Raw genomic sequence first — 19,404 nt, forward strand, 5'->3', positions numbered from 1 at the left:
GCAGAGAAACACACCTGGCGCAGATCTTCTATTCTGTCTATTAGACCTGTGTCTCCCCTGTACCTCCTCAAGCCATCTGTATGTGAAGCAAGAAAAAGTTAAGGAGCGGTCCATCTACACTTTTATAGGGAGGATGCTGCCGTGAGCTCCTCCCAGCTAATCACACAAACAGCAGTAAAGCAAGATAACTACACAGTTAGGGAGGACTGCATGGTTAGGTTTTTGAGGAATTATTGAAACTGATCTCAGTGACCCATGATCAGAGCTGTGGCTAATGACTGCGTGCCTAATTATGATGAAGCAAAAACCATGGCTCGTAGGGGCCCCACAACACGCTTTTCTTAGCTCATTGAATTAAAGTATAAACCTCTGCCATGTATGAGTGGTAAAGGCTTGTTAAATTGGTTGCTTTTCCAATTCACGTCTGACAACAAGATGAAGGAACATTGGGGCAACAGAAGCTTTGGAAAGTAGCCACCAACCTCAGAGAAAGAGAGAAAGAGGGAAAAGGAAGTATGAGGTGTGGAGAAAACAGCAGCAGGTACAAGGAGCTCAAATGAGATTAATGGCGCCTAAATAGAGCACATAAAGGAACAGTTACAAATCTAAGAAAAGGGAAAGAAAGACTAGGAAAAAAACACGGAAAGAGCCTGTAGATAAAATTCTCTTCCTGGGACAGCAGGCTAAGAGAAATTACACAGGGAGCAGTTAAGCTTGTAACACGGGGAGAATAGAAAAGAAAATGCAGTTTTATGAAGTGTGTTTGCCTAATCCAGCAAGCACTTTTGTTTTATTTTTCTATTTGCTTCTTTTATTGATAAAGTAAGTTTCAAGTGCATGAATGGTATGACTGAGAGAGCCTGGGTATAATAATTTCAAGTGTTTGCACCAGCGCTAATGTAGGACGAGAGTTATAGCAAAGATATGAAAGGGGTAGCGATAATAAATATGTGAAAGGGCAATAGTGACACCAAAATAAGCCACCTATTTATAAAACTGACATGAAAGAAATTCTAAAGGTTAACTTCTGAAATTGTAGCCGATGTTAAAAATGTTCTCGTTATTGGCAGGATTCGAACCTGCGCAGAGACCCAAATGGATTTCTAATACATCGCCTTAACCACTCGGCCACAACAACTGACTGTAAGTTTTGTGCAAATAATCTGTATGAAAGTTTTCAAGGTGTCCCACAGCAAATTCCTGGTATTCTGCAATGCACTTTTTAAAAATAATGTTTTTTTCAGCAGGCACATTCCCTCCTAAAAACAAAAATTGCATCAGTATATCTCTAGTTTGGAAAAGGATAGGCTTTCATGCATACTCTCATGTGGCACTCAAGTTTTTGGGACCCTATTGCACTCTGTTTTCGTGCTGCTTTTAGTATATGGCCCATATTACAGAAGTCTACCATCTTTGAGTATTTGAGGCTCCTTTGTAAGTGCTTTATCTTTTTTACTTGAAGAGCTATATAATAAAGGGGTCAGGGAAAGATTGCATTTATGGAAGATAAAAGAAGGCACACTTGTCTCACCAAATGCCGTAGAGACACCTGATGTTTTACTCATGTTATCCTTAGTTTGTTTTTGTTAGACCTTGCATTCTTAAGGTGGCCTCAACACTACCTTATTGCTTTTCACCTACTCATTTTGCTGTATCTTTTTGTTGGCCTTAGGACTCTGATCACTTTATCGCTACTAATTAGTGCTGAAGTGCACGTGCTTCTTCCCTAATCATGTGTGTAATTGGAGTATACCTGGCTGACAGATTTAATTGACTTGAAAGCCCCTTGTAAAGTGGTATACCATATACCCAGGGACTGATTGTGCCGCCCAAAGAAGTAGCATTTCAAACCTGTCTCAAGCCTGCTACTGCAGTGCCTGTGCTGCAGTGTACTGCCACTTCGACTTGCCATTTAAAACTACTTGCCAAGCCTTAAACTCCAATTTTATAACATATAATTAACCCCTAAGGTAGGCCCTAGGTAGTCCTAGGGGCATCATGCTATGTAAGTAAAAGGTAAGACATGTACTGTGGTAGTTTGCATGTCCTGGTAGTACCAAACAGTCTATTACATTTTTCACTACAGTGAGGTCTACCACTCTCATAGGTTAACATTGGGTATTCCCTTATACTTTTTGGAAGGTAATTCCATATCAGAGAGGAGAAGCTTTATTTATTTATTGATAAATCCTATTTACTGGTGAGGTTGGATTTAACTTTACTATTTTATAAATGCCATTTTTAGAGAGTGAGCATTTCTCTGCACTTACTGCTCTATTTGCCTGAAAACCTGTCACCAATTGACGTCTGGATTGGGCTGCGAGACAGCTACATTTGTGCATTCCCTCTAGACAGCCACAACACAGGTCACTCAACTGCAACTGCATTCTGATTGGCATGGGGAGAGCTCCATTCCCCCACCTCAAATAGGTTCAAGAACGATAATTTATGTCAGTAGGTACAATATAGCTACATCTTATAATCATGTGTGTTTAAATAATTTGTCGTTAGATCGTTTAAATATTTTAAAGGATCTGTTTTTAATAGACATTTTACAAAAACAACTGGTACATTTGGTAATTCTGTAAAAGAAAAACCCAACTGCCGTGACATTGACAACCACAATGCCGTGACTCCGATTCGAACCGAGGTTGCTGCGGCCACAACGCAGAGTACTAACCACTATACGATCACAGCGAGCTACTTGGGCTCAATAACATACAGTGACATGGAGAATTTATAATTCGGAACACTCAGGGAACTCCTGTGATAGGCTGAATGTGTTCATTGCTTCCTCATTCCTTATACAAAGGCTTTGTCTCCTCAGTGGTTGATAGGCTGAAACCGTTTCCTGGCCGCCTGCTTGTGAACTGCCAGGAGTCAAAGATCACACATACACTTGTGGGCCTGTGATGGGACACCAATGCAGAGAAACACACCTGGCGCAGATCTTCTATTCTGTCTAGTAGACCTGCATCTCCCCTGTACCTCCTCAAGCCATCTGTATGTGAAGCAAGAAAGAGTTAAGGAGCGGTCCATCTACACTTTGATAGGGAGGATGCTGCCGTGAGCTCCTCCCAGCTAATCACACAAACAGCAGTAAAGCAAGATAACTACACAGTTAGGGGGGACTGCATGGTTAGGTTTTTGAGGAATTATTGAAACTGACCTCAGTGACCCATGATCAGAGCTGCGGCTAATGACTGCGTGCCTAATTATGATGAAGCAAGCACAATGGCTCCTAGGGGCCCCACAACACGCTTTTCTTAGCTCATTGAAATAAAGTATAAACCTCTGCCATGTATGAGTGGTAAAGGCTTGTTAATTTGGTTGCTTTTCCAATTCACGTCTGACAACAAGATGAAGGAACATTGGGGCATCAGAAGCTTTGGAAAGTAGCCAACAACCTCAGAGAAAGAGAGAAAGAGGAAAAAGGCAGTATGAGGTGTGGAGAAAACAGCAGCAGGTACAAGGAGCTCAAATGAGATTAATGGCGCCTAAATAGAGCACGTAAAGGAACAGTTACAAATCTAAGAAAAGGGAAAGAAAGACTAGGAAAAAAACACGGAAAGAGCCTGTAGATAAAATTCTCTTCCTGGGACAGCAGGCTAAGAGAAATTACACAGGGAGCAGTTAAGCTTGTAACACGGGGAGAATAGAAAAGAAAATGCAGTTTTATGAAGTGTGTTTGCCTAATCCAGCAAGCACTTTTGTTTTATTTTTCTATTTGCTTCTTTTATTGGTAAAGTAAGTTTCAAGTGCATGAATGGTATGACTGAGAGAGCCAGGGTATAATAATTTGAAGTGTTTGCAACAGCGTTAATGTAGGACGAGAGTTATAGCAAAGATATGAAAGGGGTAGCGATAATAAATATGTGAAAGGGCAATAGTGACACCAAAATAAGCCACCTATTTATAAAACTAACATGGAAGAAATTCTAAAGGTTAACTTCTGAAATTGTAGCCGATGTAAAAAAGTTTCTCGTTGTTGGCAGGATTCAAACCTGCGCGGGGAGACCCCAATGGATTTCTAGTCCATCGCCTTAACCACTCAGCCAAACTGACTGTAAGTTCTGTGCAAATAATCTGTATGAAAGTTTTCAAGGTGTCCCACAGCAAATTCCTGATATTCTGCAATGCACTTTTTAAAAATAATGTTTTTTTCAGCAGGCACATTCTCTCCTAAAAACAAAAATAAGGCTACATCCTATAATCATGTGTGTTTAAATAATTTGTCGTTAGATCGTTTAAATATTTTAAAGGATCTGTTTTTAATAGACATTTTACAAAAACAACTGGTACATTTGGTAATTCTGTAAAAGAAAAACCCAACTGCCGTGACATTGCAAACCACAATGCCGTGACTCGGATTCTAACCGAGGTTGATGCGGCCACAACGCAGAGTACTAACCACTATACGATCACGGCGAGCTACTTGGGCTCAATAGCATACAGTGACATGGAGAATTTATAATTCGGAACACACAGGGAACTCCTGTGATAGGCTGAATGTGTTCATTGCTTCCTCATTCCTTATACAAAGGCTTTGTCTCCTCAGTGGTTGATAGGCTGAAACCGTTTCCTGGCCGCCTGCTTGTGAACTGCCAGAAGTCAAAGATCACACATACACTTGTGGGCCTGTGATGGGACACCAATGCAGAGAAACACACCTGGCGCAGATCTTCTATTCTGTCTATTAGACCTGCATCTCCCCTGTACCTCCTCAAGCCATCTGTATGTGAAGCAAGAAAAAGTTAAGGAGCGGTCCATCTACACTTTTATAGGGTGGATGCTGCCGTGAGCTCCTCCCAGCTAATCACACAAACAGCAGTAAAGCAAGATAACTACACAGTTAGGGGGGACGGCATGGTTAGGTTTTTGAGGAATTATTGAAACTGACCTCAGTGACCCATGATCAGAGCTGTGGCTAATGACTGTGTGCCTAATTATGATGAAGCAAGCACCATGGCTCGTAGGGGCCCCACAACACGCTTTTCTTAGCTCATTGAATTAAAGTATACACCTCTGCCATGTATGAGTGGTAAAGGCTTGTTAATTTGTTTGCTTTTCCAATTCACGTCTGACAACAAGATGAAGGAACATTGGGGCATCAGAAGCTTTAGAAAGTAGCCACCAACCTCAGAGAAAGAGAGAAAGAGGGAAAAGGCAGTATGAGGTGTGGAGAAAACAGCAGCTGGTACAAGGAGCTCAAATGAGATTAATGGCGCCTAAATAGAGCACATAAAGGAACAGTTACAAATCTAAGAAAAGGGAAAGAAAGACAAGGAAAAAAACACGGAAAGAGCCTGTAGATAAAATTCTCTTCCTGGGACAGCAGGCTAAGAGAAATTACACAGGGAGCAGTTAAGCTTGTAACACGGGGAGAATAGAAAAGAAAATGCAGTTTTATGAAGTGTGTTTGCCTAATCCAGCAAGCACTTTTGTTTTATTTTTCTATTTGCTTCTTTTATTGGTAAAGTAAGTTTCAAGTGCATGAATGGTATGACTGAGAGAGCCAGGGTATAATAATTTCAAGTGTTTGCACCAGCGCTAATGTAGGACGAGAGTTATAGCAAAGATATGAAAGGGGTAGCGATAATAAATATGTGAAAGGGCAATAGTGACACCAAAATAAGCCATCTATTTATAAAACTGACATGGAAGAAATTCTAAAGGTTAACTTCCGAAATTGTAGCCGATATTAAAAAGTTTCTCATTGTTGGCAGGATTCGAACCTGCGCAGGGAGACCCCGATGGATTTCTAGTCCATCGCCTTAACCACTCGGCCACAACAACTGACTGTAAGATTTGTGCAAATAATCTGTATGAAAGTTTTCAAGGTGTCCCACAGCAAATTCCTGGTATTCTGCAATGCACTTTTTAAAAATAATGTTTTTTTCAGCAGGCACATTCTCTCCTAAAAACAAAAATTGCATGAGTATATCTCTAGTTTGGAAAAGGATAGGCTTTCATGCATACTCTCATGTGGCACTCAAGTTTTTGGGACCCTATTGCACTCTGTTTTCGTGCTGCTTTTAGTCTATGGCCCATATTACAGAAGTCTACCATCTTTGAGTATTTGAGGCTCCTTTGTAAGTGCTTTATCTTTTTTACTTGAAGAGCTATATAATAAAGTGGTCAGGGAAAGATTGCATTTATGGAAGATAAAAGAAGGCACACTTGTCTCACCAAATGCCGTAGAGAAACCTGATGTTTTACTCATGTTATTCTTAGTTTGTTTTTGTTAGACCTTGCATTCTTAAGGTGGCCTCAACCCTACCTTATTGCTTTTCACCTACGCATTTTGCTGTATCTTTTTGTTGGCCTTAGGACTCTGATCACTTTATCGCTACTAATCAGTGCTGAAGTGCACGTGCTTCTTCCCTAATCATGTGTGTAATTGGAGTATACCTGACTGACAGCTTTAATTGACTTGAAAGCCCCTTGTAAAGTGGTATACCATATACCCAGGGACTGATTGTGCCGCCCAAAGAAGTAGCATTTCAAACCTGTCTCAAGCCTGCTACTGCAGTGCCTGTGCTGCCGTGTACTGCCACTTCGACTTGCCATTTAAAACTACTTGCCAAGCCTTAAACTCCAATTTTATTACATATAGTTAACCCCTAAGGTAGGCCCTAGGTAGTCCTAGGGGCATCATGCTATGTAAGTAAAAGGTAAGACATTTACTGTGGTAGTTTGCATGTCCTGGTAGTACCAAACAGTCTATTACATTTTTCACTACAGTGAGGTCTACCCCTCTCATAGGTTAGCATTGGGTATTCCCTTATACTTTTTGGGGGGTAATTCCATATCAGAGAGGAGAAGCTTTATTTATTTATTGATAAATCCAATTTACTGGTGAGGTTGGATTTAACTTTACTATTTTATATATGCCATTTTTAGTGAGTGAGCATTTCTCTGCACTTACTGCTCTATTTGCCTGAAAACCTGTCTCCAATTGACGTCTGGATTGGGCTGCGAGACAGCTACATTTGTGCATTCCCTCTAGACAGCCACAACACAGGTCACTCAACTGCAACTGCATTCTGATTGGCATGGGGGAGAGCTCCATTCCCCCCACCGCAAATAGGTTCAAGAACGATAATTTATGTCAGTAGGTACAATATAGCTACATCTTATAATCATGTGTGTTTAAATAATTTGTCGTTAGATCGTTTAAATATTTTAAAGGATCTGTTTTAATAGACATTTTACAAAAACAACTGGTACATTTGGTAATTCTGTAAAAGAAAAACCCAACTGCCGTGACATTGCCAACCACAATGCCGTGACTCGGATTCGAACCGAGGTTGCTGCGGCCACAGCGCAGAGTACTAACCACTACACGATCACGGCGAGCTACTTGAGCTCAATAACATACAGTGACATGGAGAATTTATAATTCGGAACACTCAGGGAACTCCTGTGATAGGCTGAATGTGTTCATTGCTTACTCATTCCTTATACAAAGGCTTTGTCTCCTCAGTGGTTGATAGGCTGAAACCGTTTCCTGGCCGCCTGCTTGTGAACTGCCAGGAGACAAAAATCACACATACACTTGTGGGCCTGTGATGGGACACCAATGCAGAGAAACACACCTGGCGCAGATCTTCTATTCTGTCTAGTAGACCTGCATCTCCCCTGTACCTCCTCAAGCCATCTGTATGTGAAGCAAGAAAGAGTTAAGGAGCGGTCCATCTACACTTTTATAGGGAGGATGCTGCCGTGAGCTCCTCCCAGCTAATCACACAAACAGCAGTAAAGCAAGATAACTACACAGTTAGGGGGGACTGCATGGTTAGGTTTTTGAGGAATTATTGAAACTGACCTCAGTGACCCATGATCAGAGCTGTGGCTAATGACTGCGTGCCTAATTATGATGAAGCAAGCACCATGGCTCGTAGGGGCCCCACAACACGCTTTTCTTAGCTCATTGAATTAAAGTATAAACCTCTGCCATGTATGAGTGGTAAAGGCTTGTTAATTTGGTTGCTTTTCCAATTCACGTCTGACAACAAGATGAAGGAACATTGGGGCATCAGAAGCTTTGGAAAGTAGCCACCAACCTCAGAGAAAGAGAGAAAGAGGGAAAAGGCAGTATGAGGTGTGGAGAAAACAGCAGCAGGTACAAGGAGCTCAAATGAGATTAATGGCGCCTAAATAGAGCACATAAAGGAACAGTTACAAATCTAAGAAAAGGAAAAGAAAGACTGGGAAAAAAACACGGAAAGAGCCTGTAGATAAAATTCTCTTCCTGGGACAGCAGGCTAAGAGAAATTACACAGGGAGCAGTTAAGCTTGTAACACAGGGAGAATAGAAAAGAAAATGCAGTTTTATGAAGTGTGTTTGCCTAATCCAGCAAGCACTTTTGTTTTATTTTTCTATTTGCTTCTTTTAGTAATAAATGTTTTTTATTGAAGAAATCAACACGATACAGGTATCAACACACATGGGTGCTTGTCAATCAGGTCAGTAGAGCTAGGGTGCGAGTGCCTCAGAGGGTAGGGTATGCAGTATTTAGAAATTGTAGTTATACACAGCAAGCCGCCTACAACCCAACCGGGCCGGCCGCGTTTCAAAAAAAAAATGCAACGATAATGAGGGCAGCTCCAACTCCTGTCTTCAGCCCTCACCCTCTGATGGTGACCTAAAATATGGCTTATGCCCATCGCACAACTGTGCCATTGGTCAACACACTATAAAACTATCATCCCCCATCCCTAGACCCCCTCAACCCGTCCCATCCCGTAACCAGTCCCCCCCTCGCCCAGAAACTCCAACCCCAACAAACCCAAACCCCAACCCCACTGCTCCCCCCTCCAACCCCCCCCACCCCCGGTGATCCATGGTCTCGTTCCGGCTAGTCATACTTCATCCCGTTCCCGATTTGAGGGCAGGCATGGCGTTCCCCTCCGTTGGGGCAATCTCAGTCAACCTTAGCAATCGAAGATACCTCGGACAGGTGACTTCCACAAACTCCAAGGACAGAAGAGCTAGACACGGCTGTCAGAGTTCCGCGTACCTCGCTCCTTCCCCAGCTTTATACAGAGAAAGTCTTTCCATACCCAGGACCAGCCACAGGCGGTGGAGCCATCCTTGATATGTGGGGACGTGGGTCGTGCGCCAGTGGGTTACAATGTTCTGTAGCGCCGAGCCCAGAGCAATGGCTATCAAGCGCCCCCTTCGTGAGTGTAGGGGGTAGGTCAGTGCATTTGGGAGCCCTAGAATGACGTAGGATGGGAAACGCGGGATTTCAGTGTCAAAGTGTTTGTCCACATCATCCAGAACCTGACGCCAGTACTCCTGCAATAGGCTGCAGTCCCAAAGAATGTGCGTGAGGGTGCCTAGCTGTCCGCAGCCTCGCCAACACAGGGGGTCTTTGGTACTATCCATTTCATATAGACGTTCTGGGATGTAGTACCAGTAGGTCACCACCTTCGTTAGAGTGTCCGTGAGCCCCATATGGTATGCCGAATGTCGAGCCCTGTAGTATATACCCTCCCACTCTTTATGAGTAAATGTCCTCCCCATCTCCCTCTCTCACCGTGCTCTACTCGCGCTGTATGTGTGCTGGTGTTTGAGTGTGAGCAGTTTATAAAAGTCAGAGATTAGCTGCTTGTCCGACTTGCGGGTGATCAACCAATATTCGAAATTCGTCAGTCTCCGATCTGCGTCTGGTTTTACCGTCTTACCGAGGGCCCAATGCCTAACTTGAAAGTAATGGAGTCGTTCGGTCTCCGGGAGGCCAAAGTCCTGGCGTAGTTGCAGAAATGGAATTATCCCTTCTGGACCGTATATCTGGCAAAGGGAGCGACAGCCGGCCGACTTCCATCGTTCGAAGGCCTTTCCGTCCAGCCCCGGTTGAAAGTCAGGGTTATCAAGAATGGGGGTGAGGGGAGAGGGGGCGGTTGTGAGACCGAGGTCCACTCCCACCCGATCCCAGATCTCCAGCGGGACTCGCGTAATGTGGGAGGCGTACAAGTTGCGGGGCCTATGTATTTTGCGCATAAACAGGATCTCTTGTAATGTGCACCCCGCTACTGCCTGGTCTTGAAATAACCAGTGTTTCCCGGACTCCCATTGGACCCACTCCGCCAAGAAGCGTAGTTGTGCCGCCTGGAAGTAAGCGGCCAAGTTTGGAATCCCGATCCCCCCTTGTTCTGGCGCAAGCATCGCTATTTGGGCTTTTAGGCGCGGTTTCCTTCTGTTCCAAACAAATTGGGAAAGATCAGACTGCACCAGCTTAATCCATCCTGTTGGGGGGGTGAGAGGTATAGTGCGAAAAACATACAGAATCTGGGGTAGGACCGTCATCTTGATCGCCGCAACCCTGCCCAACCAGGACAACGGGTAGTGTTTCCACTGCCCCAGCTCCTGCCGAACCTTCTGCCGGAGGCGGGTGTAGTTAACGTCCACTGTGGTCTGAAGGGAGGCCGCCAGGTTGATCCCCAGATAGGGAACCATCTCCGTGGCCCATCGCAGAGGGAACCGGGCCTGCAGCGTGGCGCGTGTGTCTGCGGCAAGGGTTAGGTCAAGGGCCACCGATTTCGCCCAGTTGACCTTGAAGCCTGACACGCCTCCGAACCTGTCTAGGGCGGTCATGCAGGCAGGGAGAGAGCCCCGGGGGTCCGCAAGTGACAACAAGACGTCGTCAGCGTATAGATTGATGACGTGGACGTCTGCCCCGAATTTGATGCCTCTAATTTCCGGGTCAGTACGGATGAGCTGTGCCAGCGGCTCCATATAGAGGGCGAACAGGAGAGGAGACAGCGGGCACCCCTGCCTGGTGCCTCTCTCAATCTGGAAACGCGGGGAGGACAAGCCATTGACTCTAACGGAGGCCGAGGGAAATTTGTAGCAATTAAGTACTCTGGCCCGGAATTTGGGACCCATTCCCGCTTTTAGAAGGACCTTCTCGAGATATGGCCAATGGACCCTATCAAAGGCCTTCTCTGCGTCGATGGCTAGCATCATATATTCGCCCTGCGTACGGGACGCCTTCTCAATGAGATGGAGGGCCCGCTTGGTGTTGTCAGAAGTCTGGCGCTCGGGGATGAAGCCAGACTGATCCGGCTGAATAAGGCCTCCCATGTAGGGGCCCAACCTAGAAGCGAGGACGCTTGTGTATAATTTGAGATCGACGTTTAAAAGGGAAATGGGCCGGTAAGCCCCACAGTCAGTCGGATCTTTGTCTGGCTTGGGTATGACCGCGATGGCTGCTTCGAGCAAGTCCCGGGAGATCGCCCCGCACTCTGCGAATGATGTAAAGAGTCTGGCCAAGAACGGTGCGAGTTGAATACAAAAGGTCTTGTAGAAGCACGCCGGGAAGCCATCCGGCCCCGGCGCCTTCCCGAGTTTGAGCCGAGAGATTGCCGAGATAACATCCTCCGGGCGGATGTCTCTCTCCAAATTATCCACCTGTTCCTGGGTCAGGGCTGGCAACGGTACCTCCTCGAGAAAGGCCAATTCTGCCTCTGGGTTAGGCGGATCCGCCTCATAGAGAGTGGCATAGAAGTCACTGAAAGCCTCCGCGATTGCACGGTCACCGGTGACTCTGGTGCCATCGGGCCCCTTCAGTTCCTTAACCTCACGTTTCTGGGCTACCGTACGTAATTTGTGTGCCAGGAGGCGCCCACATCTATCCCCTCCAGTGTAGTAGGCATGTTTCAGCCGTAAAGCTGCGTATTCCGCCCTGTCAATGTCAAGTGCAGCCAGTTGTTGACGGGCAGTCCGTAATTGTCTCCAAATTCTCGGAGCTCCCGTCCTTCTATGAATTTGCTCAAGCTCTCTGGTCTTTTGGGTGAGTTCGTCCCGTTTGACCTGGCGCTCCTTATTTTCCGCGGAGGAAAGCAAGATAAATTCACCTCTCAGCACAGCCTTGAGAGCAGCCCACTGCGTTGTAAGCGTCGTATCCTCGTTATTGTTGTGGGACAGATAGTCCTTTATGGCGGCCTGGACTCTAGTAACCACGTCTTTCCCATAAAGCAAGGAGTCCCGGAGTCTCCACACCCTGCCTAAACGTGGCTCTCGTGGCCCTGTCAGGGTGACCGTGACCGGCACGTGATCAGATAGCGACGCTGTTCCGATTTCTGCATTGGTGACAAAGGGGCGAGCCGCAGTGGAGACAAGCAGGTAATCTAGACGCGCATAGGTCCTACGCGCTGCTGAGAAGTGCGTGTAGTCTGTTTCGCCAGGATGAAGCTCGCGCCATGCATCCACAAGCCCAAGATCCCTCAAGCGAGCCAAACCTGACGGAGACAAGGCGCCCACCTGGCTAACGCGCTGACAGGAGCGATCTAGCAAGTTGTCTAGGACCAAGTTCAAATCACCCCCCAGCAAAATGTGACGGTCTACCGTGTCAGTCGCCTCTGTAAGCGCGGAGTGTATGAACTTTTCTTGGCCTTCATTTGGACCGTAAATCGAACCAATCGTGTAGTTTAGGTTTCCTAACGCAAACCTGTAAACCAGCAACCGGCCTTTAATTTCTGCCATCTTACCCAAAACCATACCCCTGAATGTGCGTGCCACCAGGATTGCTACTCCGGCCTTTTTCTCTGTGCAGGAGGAGAAAAATTGCAGTGGAAATTTGTTAGAATGGAGGCGGTGGCAGTCTCTAGCTAGGAGGTGTGTCTCTTGCAATAGGCAGATGTCAGCCTTGGAACGCTCTAGAAGCAAGAGTAGCGCCTTACGTTTCACTGGATTGTTCAAACCTCTCACATTGAGAGTGAGTACAACCAAGTCACCCATTGTTGCTCAACGAAGTAGTGACTAGTAGCATATCATTAGTCCGGCGCCCCAAACCCGCACTCGCAGACCCACCCACCTCCCAGCATTGCCGCCCTTTCCACCCCTGCTGCCTCATCTCTTCATTCAGCCCGTCGACCATGAACCACGAGTCCCCCCCTCCCCTTCGCCCAACCCCAAAGAACTCACCCAACCCCCAAGGATTCACCCCCCTCCCCCCAACTGCCAACTATCATGGAGTGTCCAAAAGAAAGTCACAGTCTCTCATCCAGGGATGAAAAGTAGTAAAAGGAAATAAAGTAAGGTAGTCTTACTGGATTGTCCGGGAGCCTCTCTCCCGCCATCGGCCAGAAGGCCAGAGCGGACAAGTGAATCAGACGATGTCCTGAGACGGTCATCCCGTGGGGCCCGAACTACCATCTGTGGCCACTGCGTCCACCGCGGCACGCTGACCCGCTGCAATTTCCGTCGCCGGAGGTTTCTTGACTCGTCTCCTGCGTCGCTGTTGGCTCCATTGTGGCCTCCTCCCCTCGGTCTGCGGCATGGGCCCCTGGGCCTCCGTATCCTCTGTCGGTGTCTCGATGCCAAGCAGAGAGCAAGCTTCAGCCACCGATCAGGGTTGTATTGCTTATTGTCCAGTCTGAAGATTAGACGGAAGGGGTGGCCCCAACTGTACAGAATACCCTTCTGCTGTAGGAAGGAGGTAACCGGCTTGAAGAGCCGGCGTTTGTGCAGCGTAAGCGCCGCCAAGTCCTGATACAGCAATGGCGACGTGCCCTGAAATGCTATCGGATGTGACTGGCGCGCTTTGTGAAGAATTTCCTCCTTAGTGCGGTAATCCTGGACACACACCAGGATGTCGGGCGGTGGGGCCGTTGCGGCGCAGGGCGGGCCAGTCCTGTGGGCCCTGTCAAGCTGCAGGGGTGAGTCTAATGGCCTCCCCAGCTCGTAGTTGAAGAGTTCCTTGGCATAGCGAAATACATCTTGAGTAGCGTCAGATGTGGCCACATTGCGAATGCGTATGTTATGCCGCCTAGAGCGGTTTTTCAGGTCTTCCAGGTGAAGCTGCAGATCCACCTGTTGATCGTGTAGGCGAATGATCTCCTGTTGCTGAGTTGAGAGTTCCGTTTCCCGCTCGTCGCCCTTGGTCTCCAAATCCGCCACCCGTTCGCCTATGCCGTCCATTTCGCGTCGCACCTCTCGAATCTCACTGGAGAACTCAGTCTTAAGGGTTTGGATGTCGTCTCTCAGGGTGGCGAAGAGGGACTCCAGGAAGGCCTTCGTAATGGGTTCCGCACCCTCCTCCAGGGCCTGTTCCGCCTTCTTCGGTGCGAGGGCCGTGGCGTCCTTCAGCTGAGGGGAGTGCGATTTAGCAAACATCTCCTTCACTGTCTTTCCTCGGGGCGGCCTACTCGTGGACATTCCTCCGCTGCGGGGGCCCAGGCGCCCCTTCCCCCACGGCCCCCTGTCTGGGCGGTGTTCACTAGTCGCGGCGAGCTTGCCACCAACCGTTGGGCCCCCCGTGGGCTATTCTCTCTCAAAGACCCCTCCTCAAATCGTGGCGCAGGATCGTGGCACGTCTTTCCCGTCTCCTGCTCGGCTCCCAGCGGCAAGCCAGACGTAGAGCCCAAGCTGTGGGATCAGGACCCTCGAGGAGGAAGAAAGTTCGGGCCGCCTGGGAAGCTGGGTGCCACTTTTATCCGCCTAGGGTCAGGGGCCGCTGGTTCCAGGACATGTGCCCCCCGGGCGGTGCCTAGGGCCAAACAGCTCCAGGTGAGGGCCCCTGACGCGCTCAACAGGCTTCCCCAATGAAGATCCTCGGGAGGCTCCGCTCGGTGCACAGGGAGGGAGGGGATGCCCCGGGACTGGGGCCCTCACGGGGGCCCAAACAGTTCAATATAGGCAGGGCCCAGTGGAGTTCTGGACTTTTTAGTTCCGTCCAGAGGTGTCAGGGACAACACCCGAAGACCCCGGAGTTCAACCTGTCTTGGTACACAAATAAACAGAAACACGGGCTTCTCGATGGTGGCGTCAAAGACCAAAGGTTTATTACTGCAGGGACACAGAAGTCACAGAAACTACACATGGGCAGTATCTAGGAGCCTGTTCGATTTGTACAAAGAGGGTTGTTCCTTATATACTAAATATTGGGCTTCAGGCAAATTCTTTACATGTTACCACAGTTCTAAACATTCGTGTCTTATACAATAAATATTTGGCGTTGCACAGGAATCGTCAACAGTATCTGATGTCAAAACATTACAAATGAGGGGTTCCCACTAGTCCATCATAATCCCATGTCAATTCTTCATTCAAGACCCGGACCGCCTCATCGTAAATTTCGTTACCACCCCCTAATAAAGGCCCAGAAGGAAAGGAGCAGAGCCAGGTGTGGAAGAAAGAAAGACAGGATAAGAAATGTTTGTGGGTCGTAAATGGGCACGGTTACCAGCTTCGGCCGCCTAATCATGATCAGGCCAACGAACACAAGAACCAGTATAGCAGGACTGGCCTCAGGCTGGGGAGGCAGTTCTTGCCGAGTCATGCTGCTACAGCGTTGCTGGCCTAAGGTGCACGTGTCACTAGCAAGGTGAATCGCCGGCCGAAGCCTACGTGTCCTTTAATGAAAAGAGATCATTGCGTGTCCATTGACTATGTGAGGGCAAGGAATACAAAATGGCTTCCGTGTTCTAAGATGGATGCCAGGGGTAAATCACAAATGTGTGGGTAACTGGAGCGCTCTTGCTCGTAGCATAGCGAAAACACCAGGATATACTAAATGGATCATTTGCGGTTCACTGATACCAAAATTATGTATTTACGACAATTTTTATAAACACGAGAAAAATCGTCACGGAACCTCAGACCCTCCTTTTGCCCTTACATAGGCAATTACTCAGTCTATATCAGAGTCAGAGTCTAATTCTATGCTCATTAGGTCAGTGACATGTCGTTGTATCATCATCCTGCCTCGTGCCTTTTCTCCTAATGCAGGTGGTTTCCTGAAACAGGTTGCAGCGCAGAGACTACACAGAGCGGGACCACACTGGATAATAAGACAGCACGAGAACAGAAATACTAGGATGACACCAATAACCATCAGAACCTTCCATCCCCACGCTGATACCAGAGTCCAAAACCACTCCATGAAGGACCAGTTTCCCTTATCTACGTGTATAGAGTCGGAAATCTTGTGTAGCTTAGAGATTGCTTCATAGACTGTTGGAGCATTATTAGGAATAAAGACACAGCAGCTCGATTGGATCATTCTGCATACCCCACCTCGATCTGCAAGTATTACGTCTAGAACCATTCGGTTCTGCAACGTCATGAGACGATCCGCCTGAAGCTCAGCTGTTAAGTTACTAAGGGCACCTGCAGTTTCTGTAATAGTAGATTCAACTACCCGTGTTAGTTGACGTAGATTTCTACTATTAGCCATAGGCCCCCAAAACGGAAGGAAACCTTTGAAAAAGTCTCCAGCTTCTTGACCAGCGGTATCTTCCTTGCTGAAGACACCTCTTGCTACTCTGGTTTTATGATAATCTGAAGAAGCAGTGTATGTCGGGGGTAACAATCGAGCAATATAACATGAACCTGAAAAGTCAGCAGGCAGCCATGTATATGCTCTGTCCTGACAAATGAAGTAGGTACCCCTAGCAGTCAGAAAGGCAGGGGAGGAGTTAGACAGAAATACGTAAGTCTCAACGCACTCACTCTTCCCTAGCTGAGCTTTCGGATTTCTCCCATTTCCTTGCAAACAGACCTGACCTCGGTGAGGCACGACCCAAACTGAAGTGGAGCTTTTACGCTTGCTTTCTCCCAAACTAAGGCGATACTCTGTAGAGTTCCAACTCAGATACACCAGTAATTCATCTCTAGGATAAGATGGAGTATTATTGACGTCTTTAATCATATCAATAATTCCCTGGACTAAAGCTTTGTTGGCTGAGTTGTATTTAGTGGACCGTGGTGGACGCGGAGGATAGGTCTCAAGGGCATATGAAAAAATGGTCTGAAAGGCATAAAATGATCCATTGTAGCTGAAAGGCAAGACTAGATAGGGAATGCCTTTATCCATAGTGTGAGGTATCAAGCCACACACCCAGCAGTTTGTAGTATTAACTATCAGTTGGTGTTGATGCAAGAGCTGTACAAATGTATTGTTAATAAATTCTGAGCGTCGAGCTTGTTCGTGTTCAGGAAATGAGTGAAAAGAATGCATAGAAGAAACCGTAGAAGTAGTAGGATCAAGGGGAGGTACTGTAGCTACTGGCACAAAAATCAAATGTACGCCAAAGACGATTCCACCCACCAGCGTTATCAAAACAATTAAAAATGTAACTGCACATTGCATTAGAAAGCATTTGCTGTGTAGTATTCTGTACAGTCTATTTCTGCGAACATAAATTACATTTTCTCGTTGTAGCTCAGGAAGCCCCATCTTCTACGACCGTTCGCGACCACTGATGATGTGTACGTAGATGAAAATGCCTCTATCAGCCCTGGGAGTTCCCAGAACTAACAGAAAGATCGACCTTGTGTCAGATCCTTGCAGATTCAACTAGGCACACAGCCACGACCCTACGGCTACCCAGACGGCAAGGCAATTTTAAAACAAAAAGAAACAATACAAAGTATTAGCAAACTTCCTGGCTGGAGGCAATGTATAGCAAATTCAAATCTGAAAATAGGCAGTTTTCTGCTTTATTTGTCCATATCGCGAGAACGCAAGTTGTATCTCAGTTTTGCAGGAGCTGTCTGATCTGGAAACAATGTATTTTCAGCTGACGTTGCAATGTTCACGTTCGCAGATGGCAAATGTTCTTTTGGTGCAGATGGCAAATGTTCAGGGTTCAAAAGAGCAGTTTCAGGAGGAGAGTCAGAATTTGGTGAATCCGTGATCAGTTCTGCATCGCTGAAAGGTATGAACCTGGGGACTCGTTCCGTTTCAGAGGCACCGATTCCTTTCTTTACCCAGTTGTCGTAAGGAAGTGGCAGAGGCACACGTTTAGCATGTGTCGTGTGGATCCAATGTTTCCTTCCGGCCACACGAATAGCAGTTCTCGTTGCTAACAGGACCTGGAAAGGGCCAATAAATCTGGGCTGAAGATTTTTCGTTCTTGCAAAATTTCGGATGACCACCTGATCACCCGGTTTCAGCTGATGGCCTGGACTCTCCGGTGGCTTTGGCAATGCGTCGAAAACCTGTTGGTGAATAAGACTCAATTTAGCAGTCAAGTCGAAAAGGTAATCAATTAACATTGGGTATTCCAGCTGCTTAAATTCTTTCGGTCTAGGTACCCCCCAAACATTTGCAGGACGACCGAAAACTATTTCGTAAGGACTAAGCCCTACTCTAGAATGTACAGTTGCTCTTGTTGATAGCAAAGCCAAAGGCAATGCGTCTGGCCAGGACAAACCCGTGGATGCTTGTATCTTAGCGAGTTTCAGTTTAAGGGTGCCATTGTAACCCTCGACTAAACCCGCGGACTGGGGATGATTCGCACTATGAAATTTTTGCCTAATCCCTAGGCCGGCACACACACTCTGCATAACTTTCCCTACGAACTCACTTCCGTTATCTGACCATACAATCCGTGGCATTCCGTATCGGGGGAAGTATTCTTTAAGAAGAATTTTGGCAGTGGATAAGGCAGTATTGTCCTTCAGTGGGTATGCTTCGATCCATCTGGAAAAAGCACAAACTACCACTAGGACGTATTTCAGGTTATTACAGCGGTCCATGTGAATGAAGTCTAGCTGGATCACTTCAAAAGGGCAGGAAGGAGGAGCGAAGTGACCTGCGGGTGTGGGGATTCCCTTGCCAGGATTATGCATCAAGCATATCATACAATTTCTCACCACTCTCTCTGCACACTTACTAATTCCGTCATTCTTCCAGACCGGAGCCAACATCTTACAAATCCCTTTTGAACTGATGTGCGCTGTTCCATGCGCCATCGTCACTACTGCAAGCACATACGCATCAGGCAACATCCAACGCTGTTGTTCCGACAAATCAATCCAACACCCACTCGAGTCCAATTTACCCGTGCTCTCTCTCCATGCACGTTTTTCCTCCTCAGTCGCCTCTTTCTGAATTTCCTTCATGCTTTCCACTGTGTCTTCACACATTCCAGACTCAGAAATCCATCTTGCAGACGTTGCAACATACATTCTACTCATCATATTTCTAGCTGTCTGTTTTGCGATCTCATCAGCAAAAGCATTCCCACGACCAACATCATCCGTGATTGCTTTATGAGCACTGCATTTCACAATCGCAACTTCAGTCGGTAAGGTTAGAGATTCCAACAAGTCATTAACTAGCTGACCATGTTGAATCTTAGTCCCATGGGACGTAATGAAACCTCTTTCTTTCCACAAGCGGCCAAAACTATGGGCCACGCCGAACGCGTACTGACTATCTGTGAACACATTCACTCTCTTTCCCTTAGCTAAAACGCACGCTCTTGTTAGCGCGATCAATTCTGCAGCCTGGGCAGAATTCTGACTCACTCTTGCAGTCTCTACAATCGTACTCAAAGTCGTTACTGCATAAGCAGCAGTCACATCACCATTCTCCAATTTGAAGCAAGACCCATCAACATACAACGTGCCATCTGGATCTGACAACGGAGTATTTTTTAGATCGA

General features: G+C 46.8%; 2 non-coding genes across 2 annotated transcripts; both read right to left on the minus strand.

Annotated features, from left to right (window-relative positions):
• Window positions 1-5,714: 5,714 nt before the first annotated feature.
• TRNAS-AGA (transfer RNA serine (anticodon AGA)) lies at window positions 5,715-5,796 on the minus strand. The gene has a single exon. It is a non-coding gene; the product is annotated as a tRNA-Ser (tRNA).
• Window positions 5,797-7,284: 1,488 nt separating this feature from the next.
• TRNAH-GUG (transfer RNA histidin (anticodon GUG)) lies at window positions 7,285-7,356 on the minus strand. The gene has a single exon. It is a non-coding gene; the product is annotated as a tRNA-His (tRNA).
• Between the last annotated feature and the right edge of the window lie 12,048 nt (window positions 7,357-19,404).

The sequence above is a fragment of the Lissotriton helveticus genome, chromosome 12 (assembly GCF_964261635.1).
Source record: "Lissotriton helveticus chromosome 12, aLisHel1.1, whole genome shotgun sequence".
Taxonomy (NCBI): Eukaryota; Metazoa; Chordata; class Amphibia; order Caudata; family Salamandridae; genus Lissotriton; species Lissotriton helveticus.